The sequence below is a fragment of the Notamacropus eugenii genome, chromosome 1, assembly GCF_028372415.1.
Source record: "Notamacropus eugenii isolate mMacEug1 chromosome 1, mMacEug1.pri_v2, whole genome shotgun sequence".
Classification (NCBI taxonomy): domain Eukaryota; kingdom Metazoa; phylum Chordata; class Mammalia; order Diprotodontia; family Macropodidae; genus Notamacropus; species Notamacropus eugenii.
In genome coordinates this window covers 87,467,666-87,478,047 of record NC_092872.1, presented here as the reverse complement: position 1 = coordinate 87,478,047, position 10,382 = coordinate 87,467,666, and the positions used below count along the sequence as shown (strand labels likewise).

The 10,382-nt window shown below is 47.9% G+C and overlaps 1 protein-coding gene across 5 annotated transcripts in view; it reads left to right on the top strand.

Moving 5' to 3' along the window:
* The first annotated feature begins 515 nt into the window (after nt 1–515).
* CARHSP1 (calcium regulated heat stable protein 1) overlaps nt 516–10,382 on the top strand; it is a 30,228-nt gene continuing 20,361 nt past the window's right edge. The window contains exon 1 of one of the 5 annotated variants that reach the window (XM_072608770.1): nt 516–751. The gene's annotated coding sequence lies outside the window, so the exon portion shown is untranslated. Of the gene's footprint in view, nt 752–3,851; nt 4,191–4,858; nt 5,290–10,382 lie in introns of those variants that run through there. The other 4 variants (XM_072608757.1, XM_072608744.1, XM_072608746.1 and 1 more) reach the window with 4 other exon arrangements.

The window sequence follows — 10,382 nt, the reverse complement described above, 5'->3', positions numbered from 1 at the left end:
ATGTCATCATTTCCCTGATGTCATAGTCCTGTTTAAAAATGAAGGCCAAATACAGCTCTACCTGAGAGCATCTGTTCTTCTTGGCTCAGTGGTGTATCCTTTTAGATAAAGCCCCTCCCACCACACCATCACAGGGTCAAACGACCAATAAGGAGTTGTGTCAACCCAAAGTGAAAATCTCTCAATAGGGAGACAGAGTAACTGTCATTGGAAGTGGCCTGGGAGCTAAGCTTAGGTTTATGAACACACTATGGGACATGCTCTCACAAGAAAAGATGAGGGGGAAGAGGATTCCCTTATTACCTTCCCTTACACAGAGAAGGAAGCTGTGGTCCATGGAAGTTAAGTTACTTGCTTACTGTCACAGAAGTAGGATCAGAGATGAGATTTGACTCTAGGTCCCCTGACTCCAAAGCCAGTACTATTCCCATTGTACCTCCTATATAGTCATTTTCATTTTCATAGAGGTCATAATTGAACCCATGAGGGATGATGAGATCACACCAAGAGAAAGTATAGATAGAGAAAAGGGGAGAAGCCTAGGGCAGAGCCTTTGGGGACTTCCATGCTTAGGAGATGGGACGCGGATGATGACCTAACAAAGGAACCTGAGGAGTGATCAGACAAAAGAAAGCAATGTCACAAAAGCTGAGAGAGGAGAGAATATCCAGGAGGAGGTGTGTGGTCAACAGTATCAAAGGGAGTTCCAGAAGGATGAGGACTGAGAATAGGCCATCAGTTTTAACAGTTGGTAAGTTTGGAGGGAAAAGTTTCAGCAGAGTGGTGGGTTCAATCAGGAAGATTGTAAAAGGCTGAGAAGTGAGGGGACACTCAGGAAGTGGAAAGCGTTAAGTATAGACATTTTTTCTCAGACTTTGACTATTAAAGAACCACTAGACTATAGCTGGAAGGGATTGGAGATTTAGAGCTGGAAGGAAACTTACAGGTCATTTCATTGAATCTTCTCCTTTTATGGATGAGGGAACTAGGGCCAGCTTGAATGACTTGCCCAAAGTCACAGGAAAAGTAAGAGTGTGCACCAGCACAGCAATATTAGCTCTCTCTGTTCTAGAAAGAGGAGATATGGTATAAATGGTCCTAGCTCCGAAAGGATTAAACACACCAGTGGTTTTTAAAAAATCATAGTCAGTCAGTCACATAGAAAGCACAGGGATGTAAATCTAGTTCTTCTGAATATAAAACCAGAATCGTGCCACGATGATATTAGGGTTTAAAGAAGGAAATGGCAACCACTCCTGTATCTTTGCCAAGAAAACCCCAAATGGGTCATAACGAGTCAGATACAAGTGAAAAAAATGACTGAACATTCTGCTATTAAGGTTATAGGGAGGGAGTTTTAAGAATGAGAAAGTGCTGGATATGCCATAGGTAGCAGCGAAAGGGAAGGGATTAAGTATTGATAGGCCTTCTATATGACAGCTGCCTCTGAAGGAGCTTTGACAGGAGAAGAGTCACCTTTTCATCAGAGACTAGAGAAAAAGGAAAGAATGAGAAAAGGTAGGTAGAGAAGGAGAGATCAGATGAAGGAACTCATAATGGATGCTTTTCTCAGTCAAGTATAAGGTGAGTCCCTCTGCTGAGAGAACTCATGAAGTAAAGAGAGAAGGGAAAAGGAAGAAACAGGGAAGAGAAGGAAAGAAGGAGAAAAAAGAAGTCAGAGGGGGAGAAAGAAGGAAAAAGGAAGGAAGGCCAGAACAGGGTAACAGAGAGGGAGAATCCATCAACAGGTATTTATTATATAGTTACTATGCACCAGGAAGAATACTGGAGATCAGGATGATAATAAGAATGGGTTTCAGAGAAATGGAAGGATGGGAACATATGGTCACAGATGACAGATGAACACTCTCATTTATAAGTACAAGCCCTCATCACTTCACACCAGGACTACCTGATAACTTGCTGGTTGGTCTCCATGCCACAAAAGTCTCCCCCTACTTGAATCCATCCACTACTCAGTGTCAAAATGATTTGCCTAAGCACAGATCTGACCCCATTGCACCCTCCCCACCTCAATTAATAAATTAAAGTGACTCCCTATCACCTCCAAGATCAAATAGAAAATCTTCTGTTTGGTGTTCAAAGTCCTTCATAACTTCTCATATGTTCACCTCCCTCTCCCACAGTACTCTTTGATCCAATGACATTAAACCTTGCCACTTCCATTTCCAGACTCTGGCCATTCTTTCTGATTATCTCACAAGCCTGGAATGCTTTCCTTCCTCTTCTCCATCTCCTGGTTTATCTGACTTCATTCAAATCTCATATAAAATTCCCTCCTTCTATAAGAAATCATTCCTGAGCTCCTTTAATGCTAGAGGATTATCTTCATACAAGTAGCTTGTTTGCACATAGTCATTTGCCTGTTGTCATATCTGTTAGACTGAGGTCCTTGAAAACTTTTACCTTTCCTGAGTGCTGAACACAGTGCCTGGTACACAGCAGGCACTTAATAAATGTTTATCGACTCATTGACTTTATAAGTATTATGTACCTGAGCAAACCAGTTCCAAGTCACAGTAATATTGGCTCTGTCTGTTCTGGAAAGAGCGAAGAGAAATATGATGGGTGTCAGTCTTGAAAGGATTAATACACATGAGTGGTTTTTAAAAATAACACAGAGGAAGCAGGGAGGAATTTCCTCAGGCAGACACTGTTTGCTCCTCCCAGCATCCGGTCTTGTCTAGCCTTTGTTGCTCCCACCTGCCACTTCTGTTTGGGCAATATTCTCGCTCTGGGATACCCACCTTGTCCTAATATCATTTGATGATTCTTTTCCTGAGGGTTGTTAGGGCAACAAGTGAGAGGTTAGGTTTCCCAACACCATCTACCCAGGCACAGACCTAAGGTCAATTGTGATCTAGATAGCACTTTTTTTCTTCACCCACCTGAGTGCAGCAGTCTGGGATAGGAGGAAGCACTGAGCTGGGATCCAGAGGATCTGGGTTCTGGTTCCGTCAGTGATTGTGTAACCATGGGTAAGAGCAAAGGAACAAGGGAATAAGCATTTATTGAGTGAGTACCTACTATGTGTCAGGCATTATGCTAAGTGATTTACAGATATCTCATTTGGTCCTCACACCAACCCTTCAAGGTAGGCACTGTTATCATCCCCATTTTACAGTTGAGGAAACTGAGGCAGAGGTTAAATGACTTACTTGCTCAAGGTATCTGAAGTTGGATTTGAACTCAGGTCTTCCTGACTCCTGGTCTAGCACTCTCCACTATGCCAGTTAGCAAGGTATTTCAACCTCCTTGGTCTCAGTTTCCAGAACAGTAAAATGAGATATGTTGTAGAAGTCTCCATTCAGTTCTAATACTTTGGAGCTCCCTCTTTCCCCCTCCCCCCCCAGCTTGTTATAGTGGGTAGAGAGTGGACCTTGAAATGAGGAAGAGCCTGGTTCAAAATCTACCTTTATGACATATATTAGTTGTGTAATTCTAGGCAAGTCACAGAACCTCTCAGTGCCCTCACATCTAGGCAACTCTATGACAATAAATTGGGGGGAAGGTACATTGATAGAGACAGTTTATGCCCTCTGGAGATCCTTATACTAAGAAATCAGAGGTTCCGTTCCTATCCTCCTCATATATTGTCCCACTGAGAGGAAAAAACCCCAGTTGTACTCTCAGGCAGAAGAATCCCCAAGAGTTACTTTCCACAGAACAAAATCCAGATTTGCTCCTCTGTTCTGTCCACTGATCCAACCCAAAGCTGAATTTACAATGTACAAGGACACTGCCAAAAGAGATGAGGAATGAAACACTGCTTGTAAAATATCTAAGTCTCACAGGGACGAGAGGTAGGTTTCTGAGTTAGGACCTCCCCTGGTCTATCTCATGAAACCGGTGGGGACCTGCTCACTCCAAAGACATTCAGCAACCATCTGTTAATCTACTGCTGCTGTTTTTAAAGCTGGTTTCACCCCACCTTTCCTGGCTTATTACACATTACTCCCCTTTGGTATCTACACTGATGAAATGATGATGTGTCAAGGAGTCCTTGGGGACCTTAGGCCTGGACAGGATGGACCAGGACAAACCAGGATCATCAGGGTCCCCAAGAGGAGCTTGAAATGCCTTGCCCTTCGTGGCTCTCCGGGGATCCAAGAGCCAGGATCATTGGGAAACTTCTCCTCCATTAGGTCATCCACTACACATCCCTCCAGGTGAGGAAATCAAACCCTCCCATCGCAGTAGGGATTAAGATACATGTACACGGTCCTTTTGGATTTCCTCTGGTCTGCCAGGGGGTGACTGTGCTGCCACTGGCCTAGGCTGTCCATAGCGCGGGCAGGCCCGGCTCCGCCCCGCCCCGCCCCACCCTGCCCTGTGCCAGCTCTTCCCGCTCACGCCGGGGCACCCGTTTTCCGCTCTAACTGGTCCTTAGCTAGCCTTATCCGACCAGCTCAGGGCGGGGGCGCGGACCGAACTGCCCTCCGTCTGGGCTACTCAATCACTCCATCTGCGGGCGCCGACGTCTCGCGTTAGCCCCATCCCTGGGCTGCCCGGCGCTCTCCGTCCAGGAGGGGTGGGAAGGGCGGATCTCAGAGCCAGGGGCCTCGTCGGGGCACCACAAAGCAAGGGCCCGCTTGTTGGTGGCAGAATGGACTTTGAGATCCCAGAGACGGAAAGAGAGATTGGTTATTGGGGCGGTGGGATGGGTGGGAACACAAGGGCGGTTCTTTCTGGGCGCTGCCGCCCGCGCAGGGCTGCAGGGCGGGCACCGGGCTCATCCCCGCCTCCTCGCCCCATCCTGCCCCCTATCCCTCCCTCCCCCCACCTCCCACCCCCCCCAGCCATCTCTGCCCCTCCCTCTCATCCGGTCTTCCAGCCCCTCCCGTCCAGCCCTGGGCACCTCCCGTGGACTGTGCGGGCGGGAGAAAGATGGGGGGCCCAGCGGGCGGCTCCTATCAGAAGTTCAATTTAGAGCCCCACCCTGGGTAGGAGCGGAGGCCAGACTAAGGAATTACTAGACAGATACGCTTCTGGGGAAAATAACGCGGCCCCGCCCCCTGGGCAGACCCCGCCCACCCCAGACTTTCCCTCCTGGCCCTCCCGCCCCGCCCCCTGACCACCGTTGGCTGTGCCTGTGTCGAGCTGTTTGCGCCCCCGGGAGCCAGAGCCTCAGGTAAAGGGGGCTGGGGGTCGGATCGCCGGAGGAGCGCTACTTCTCCCCCGGGGCTGGGCTTTCCGGATCATCTCCCGGACTAAGGGCTGGGAAGCAGACAGGTTGTGCGGCGTCGGGGGTTCGACTCCAGAAGAAAGGTCCCTGCTTTCCGGGAATCATCTCCAGCCCAGCTTGGGGCGGAGCCCCCTCCGTCTCCTCTGGCGGGGCCCGGGTTCTGGGGTTCTGGGGGTTTGAAGGGCAGGCCCCAAGAGGTGTCGGTTTGGGCAGAGTTGAGGGCACAGAGTTGGGGGCTGCAGAAGAGACAGGGAGCCTCTCTTGGGAGGGGGTTTACCTGGAGCCAGACGGCTCTGTCTTCCTCTCCACTAGTCATTCTCAACTCCCTTGTTTCTTAAACTAAACTTCCTTATTTTCTAGGTTTTCTGGGGGGTGTGGGGGTCAGGTCGGATTTGTACCTGCTTGTCTGCCCACTCCCTGCAGAGGGGCAAAGTGTGTTGGGGGGGCGGGGAGAATGTTTCACTCGCTAGGGCTTCGTGTTTGCTCCGGGTTAAACCCTCCACAGATGGCTTGGGAGTTTTGAGCCTAGGCCAGAATGGTGTTTTGATGGCCATGGGGGTGGGAGGGCATTAACGACTGAAGGATAGATAGGTGGAGAGTTTACTTCAAAACCTTTTCTCCCTCCCTCTTTCGCGCTGGGCCTTGGAAGATCTAGTCCATCACCAGCAGAAGTAGCCCCGATTCTAGTTAGATAGATATTCAGCAGAACTCCCTCCCTTTCAGAATTGGGGAGCATTAGAACTTCTTTCCTAGGGAGACTGGAATTTGCTTGACTGTTCTTGAGAAGTGAGTGGAATTCACTTCTGTGATCCCCTCCCCCACTCTTGCCCTGTGTGGAGTGACCCTATGCCAGGGTCAGAGGACTTTGTGATCCCAGAGAAGGAAGGAGGGATTCGATTTAGGGTTTGTGTAGCTGCTTTCTGAGGAACCAGGCTTCTTTGCATGAGAGCCAGTTAGAACGCCAGACGTTCCAGCTGCTCCAGATGTGTAACAGCAAGCCAACTGTTGCACTTTCCAGATGGGGTCTCGATATGGCAGAAATTGTGTCTGCTCGGTGTGTGAGTGAGCGAGCTAGTGAGTGAGAGAGAGGAGTATCAGTGAACATCTGTGAGAGAAGAAGCAGCCAGATTGGGAATGTGAGTGGGAGGGGGCTGGGGATAGGGGAGAAAGGAGCTTGGGGCCCAGAAGAGGGGTTGGAGATTAGAGACCTCCTCAAAGGAATGCTCACAGCGACCTCAGAATCTTTTCAGTAGTTCCCTGGCCCTGATTTGAGGACAGCTTGAACCGGATGATTGAAACAGAATTATTTCGTTAAAAACACACAGAATGATTATATTTGGTGTGAGTGGGGAGTGGGACCAGTTGGGGGTGGTGTGTGTGGAATGGGGGTGGAATCAGTCAAGTAGCCAGTCATCAGAGTCAGAATTTCTACCGAAGAAAGAATCCAAGCAGGGAGCTGACATCCCAAATTGCAGGCTCTTAGGGAGGGATGGATCTACTGGTGACTCATTATATTTCCTAAAGATACTTCCCCATTCATTTATTAAGTTTCTTTTGAAGTACCAGCTGTGTGTGAGGAAGAGATACCTCCCTTCTACGTGTGTAAGGTGGGAAGAAAGGGCCAGCTAATTCCCAAGGTTCACTGGGATTTTGCTTTCCAAAATATCCACCATCCTACTTATTAGCATTTCATTCCTTTGGGTTGACCACTACCCATTTCAGCTTTTCCAACCACCACTGTGATAACTTTATCACAATCCCCTTATTGTGAATGAGTTTATGAGATGGAGGGGAGGCTGTGAATGACATAAAGTCAATTAACAAGGCCCATTGTGTGCTAGGTACTTTGCTAAGCACCAGTGATGATACAAAGACAAAAATGAAATATTCCCTGCCAACCAGGATGTTATATTCTTTGGGTGGAGGCATGTGCATGTATAAGTAAATACATTTATATAAGGTAATGGGCACTAGCAGCTGGGGGTGTCAGGAGAGGCCTCATGTAGAAGGTGGAATTTGAATTGAACTTTGAAGGAGACTAGGCACAGCAGGGGGGAACCTGTGGCCTCGAGGCCACATGCATGCCTCCTTTTGACTTGAGTCCAAGTTTTACAGAACAAATCCTTTCATTAAGGGGATTTGTTCTGCGAAGTTTGGATTCAGTCAAAGGGCTGCACTTGAGGACATAGAAGGCCACATGTGGCCAGGTTCCCCACTCCTGGACTTCTAGAGGTAGAGGTGATTAGGGAAAACATTCCAGGTTTGGGATATTAACAGCAAATGCGTGGATCCTAGAGATGGAATGTCCTCTACGAGGAACTAGTAGGTGGTTTGACCAGACTGTAGTCTGCGTGTAAACTAAATGAAGCAGAGTAATCTGTAATAAACTTGCAAAGGTGGGTTGGGGGCAGAATGTGAAGGGCTACATGCCACACAGAAGAGTTGGAGCTTTCTGAGCCAGGGAATGATGGGGTCAAAGCAGAGCTTTAGGAATTGCATTGTGGCCGTTGAGTGGAGGATGATGCATTGGTGAGGGGAGAGACCCCCTAGGGCTGTTGCAAGCTATAGTCCAGGTGATGAATAATTTACCTAGGGTGGTGGTCAACTTTGTTTTCTAAATAGGAACTTCAATTCTGCCTCCTGTCTGCCTTCCCTGAAATGGGCAAACACGGCTGGACGGGACTGAGGGAGGGCCTGATGGCTCCTCCTTTAGCTGTGACCAGTAGTGCCTGGGGCTGGGGATTCAGGAATGTTGGGGAGGAAGGGGGGCGGGATGAGGAGGCCCAGGCCAGGAGGAGGATGCTTGGGTTTTTTCCATTGTCACCCCTCTGCCCTAGGATTCCCTTTTCCTAACAGTGCTTAGTCAATTCAGGCCCATTTAGAGATGATTTGGGGCTGCTTTTTTCCCCCTTTCAGCCCCCTACTCCCCAATCTTTCTGGGAGGGAAGGATCCAAGTTCTGTTCCCCAGCTCTGGCCCCTGGCTTAGAAAGCTCTGGTCAGAGGGTGATGAAAGTGTAATTTTTCCTCTCCCTTCTTCAGCCCCTTCAGTATTTGTTGGCATAGGCTACATTTTCAGTACATTATCTGCTTCCAGCTTCCCACATCTCCTTTCCCTTCCTCCACTCCCTAGAATCTCAGCTTTCCCTTCCCTGAGAACCGGGAACAATGGATAGAAATCTGTGCTTGAAGTGGATGATACTTTGTTACTCTGTTTTCTCTTTTCCAAAGCAGCCCCCTCATTCCTCTCTCCCACTGTTCAGCTTGTTTTCCAAGTGTCTTGCAGAGGGGGGCTTCATTTGCTCAGAATGTCTTTAGAAAGCATTGGCTTGTTTTCAAGAAGAGGATCATTGGGGAGAGAGGGAGGGAGAGAGAGAGAGAGACAGAGAGACAGAGACAGAGAGAGAGACAGAGAGAGACAGAGAGAGAGAGAGTATGTGTGTGTCTGTGTGGGGGGCTCTATTACCTGGAGGTGTCAGGAAAGATTTGTGTAGGAGAGGGGAGACAGAAAGACAGAGAGATAGAGACACAGAAGGAGAAAAGGGGGAAGGAGAGGAAGGAAAGGGACTGACAAACACACTATATTGGCTATGTGGATTTCAGTTAATCAACTAACCTTTATTCAGTGCCTACTATTTGCCAAACACCAGTGCTGGGAACAGCCTTACCTTCAGGGAGTTTACATTCTATCAAGGGAGATAATATATACCTATATTGGTATATAGTATCAGGCTTGGGGAACCTGTGCCCTCAAGGCCACATATGGCCCTCTGGGTTGTCAAGTTTGGCCTTTTGACTGAATCCAAACTTCACAGAACAAATCCCCATAATAGAAGGATTTGTTCTGTAAAACTTGGGCTCAGTCAAAAGGCTGAGCTCACCCAAGGACCTAGGAGGCCACACGTGACCTCAAGGCCGCAGGTTCCCCACCCCTGATAGTATATATATATATATATCTAGTAACCAGATAGATAAAAGACAGTGAGAGGAAGGTACTAGCAGGATGTGAGACAGTCAGGAAAAGCCTGTTGAAAGAAGGTACATGAGCTGAGCTTTGAAGGAGACTAGGGATTAGGGATTTCCAAGAGGGACTGGCAGAGAGGGAGCCAGGTCCAGGTATGGGAACAGAAATGACATAGGCTTGGAGATTGTAGGTGGAGTGGCTGCCATATATGAAGAAAAGCAAGACTAGTTTTTTTGGACTTCAGGGAATGTGAAAGGGAGTGGTCGGGGCCAGGTTATGAAGGGCTTCTAAAATCAAACCAGAGTTTGTATTTGATCTTAGAGGTAGCCTGTGTTTATCAAGAAGGGGAGTGACACAGTCAGACCTGTGCTTTAGGAAACTTTGACAGCTGTGTGAAGAATGGATTGGAAGTAGGGAAACGAGTTGGAAGGTTACTGCAGTAGTCCCGTGATTCACAGAAAGGAGCCCTAAATTGGCCATTAACTACTATTGCAACCAGGTTCCCAAAGGAGATCATTTAGACCAGCTGGCCAGCTTAGTGTGGATAGAGCACCTGGCTGGAATCAGGAAGACCTGAGTTCAAATGCAACCTCAAGACTAGCTGTGCCACCCTGGGCAAGTCACTTCAACTCTGCCTCAGTTTCCTTAACTGTAAAAATGGCGAAAATAATAACATGGCAACTCTTTTACAGGGTTGTTGTGAGGATCAAATGAGATGATATTTATAATAAAGTACTTATCACAATGCCTGACACATGTAGGCACTTGATAAATTCATCTTCTCTTCCCTTTCCTTTCCCTTCACTCTGCACCCCTGTTAGGGGCCTGGTCCTCCTTAGAGGTTTGGAGAGGGACAGAATTGATAGACTGAAGGACTTCAAAGTCTGGAGAGAAGGGTTCTTTCTACATAGAGTCATGACATAGGAAAAATAAGGTGGTTTTTGGTTTCCTAGACCTCGCCTTTCTCTACCCTCTACCCTAACCCCAAACCAATTAGCCTACCTCTAAAGTTGTTCGAATTTGGACATAAAAGGAAGAAACATTTTAGGATCCTTTAGCTTTCTTCTAACTGTTGGATAATACTATGATTGCTCTGCCCTCCCTTCCTTGGCTATTCCTGCCCTCAGCACTTCTAACAGCTGGCTCTTTTCTCTTTTATAACTGCAGCCATCTGCCCAGTCACAGCCTCTCAGTGCTCTAGGCAACTCCTCTAA